We start from the raw sequence: 1,872 nt of genomic DNA, 5'->3' as shown, positions 1-1,872 counted from the left end.
TCTTTGGTGTTTTATCACCCTTTGCTGTCCAAAGAGTCGCTAAGACTAATATCGAACTTCGATATCTCTGTCTAAGAACTTTGTGCCTGGAATTTTAATGCCTCAACATCTATTCAATCTTCATTTAAATCTTTGAATGTTGGCATCGTTGAGAAGCCAAATGCGTCCAATGTTGAGCGGGTTGTTCGTAAAAAGGATGGAAAATTTAATTTTAAATCAAGTTTATTCAAATTTCATTTATAGTGTATTAAATTTTTATATTTTCGTCGCAATGTGAAGTAAAGTATAACATTTTGAAGGAGAGTGGGGAATGACTGTTATGCTATTATATAGTGAAACTTAAGCGAACAAGTTTCGTCGCTCACAACATATTCAGCTTTAAGCTGATAGCACATTGCATTAGGTAACAAAATATTAAAAGTAAGCAAGTAAAATTTAATTAAACTGAAATCCGTGAAGATTATATTTTGAAAATCATCGAACTTAAGTAATCCTTAGGGTTATTGGAATAAATGTGTGGAATCATTTTCAATATAATTAAGCCCATACTTAAGTCAGTTTTGTCCGAAAGTCAATACAAGACACATTAACCCATTTCTGGATGAAATTTTTTAAGTATCTCAGCTGTTTTCATTCAATTTTGAGTTACGTTTTGAGAAGTCCGGGAAGATCTTTTTAAAGAACATTATTCTAAAAATAAGCGACGCTGCTACAATATTTTTCTGGAATCTTAGAAAAAATTCTAACAAAATTATATTAAAATTTCTATTCAAACTGATTCGGAATTCCCTGCAGGATCCTGTGTGAACTACTTTCATAAGAATGTGAGAGTATAATATACTCACACATATGTACATATGTGTACAGTTAAGTAATAATTTAGTAGTTTTGTTGGCTTCGAAACAGCCGGTTCTTTTATTACTTTACTGCACTACAGATGATATTACTTTCGTTACATTTCCTAATTTATTGTAGTACTAACTTTATGCGCTGCTGCAGGCACACACACATACAAGTGTGTATACTTGTATATACCCATATACATATGTACTTATTTTCTTACCCAAGTCTCATTAGTTTTTGTTGCTGTGATTTTCGTTTTGTTTACATTTTCTTTTCGTAACTGTTGATGATGATTATTTTCGGTCATGGTCAGTTGGTTGCCTCAAACACATACACACGCACACACTCATACAGCCGCCCATTTGCTATTTATATGTGGCTTGAGATATTTGCAATGCAGTGTCTTGCGGTTGTTGACATTGAACGCGGATGAAAAGTATATTTGCGTCGAGGGGTGAAAGGAAAAGGGAAAAGCACAAAACACTTGAAAATAAATCGCATCAATTTAGTTGATTCTGATAGTAAAAGTGCCATAATGTAGACTTACTTGTGTGCCTTGACCGGTTATGAGGAGAAATTTTCGGCAGTAAGTGGGTCTGAAAATAGAAAAGCGGATGAAAAGTTGGAGAGGGTGTATATATATGTATGTTATAGGGTATTTGTAAGCACATGAAGGTACTTATATACTAAATTAGTGTGTAATGGAAGTGTGTGAAGTCACTTATAGTTGTGGACAAGCATTGCAATCCTTAGATAATGCTAAATAATTTGTTTCAGAATTTGAAAATAAAAATAATATTTAAAAACATATCTACTCTGCTTTTTATAACATTATTATTATGAGTTATTTTAATTAGAAAAATATTCTGCAAACTAAAAGGCAAAAAATTTTCACAAAATGTTTACTTCTTCCCACAAAACAAAACCAAAAGAAAACACACAAAGCATTCCTCTTACACTTAAATACATTTTTGTCAACCAAAAATGCTACAGCAGCAAAAAAGCAGGAAAATCCTTTAAAATTTCACC

The sequence above is a fragment of the Bactrocera neohumeralis genome, chromosome 6 (genome assembly GCF_024586455.1).
Source record: "Bactrocera neohumeralis isolate Rockhampton chromosome 6, APGP_CSIRO_Bneo_wtdbg2-racon-allhic-juicebox.fasta_v2, whole genome shotgun sequence".
Classification (NCBI taxonomy): domain Eukaryota; kingdom Metazoa; phylum Arthropoda; class Insecta; order Diptera; family Tephritidae; genus Bactrocera; species Bactrocera neohumeralis.
Note: the sequence above shows the minus strand (reverse complement) of the source record.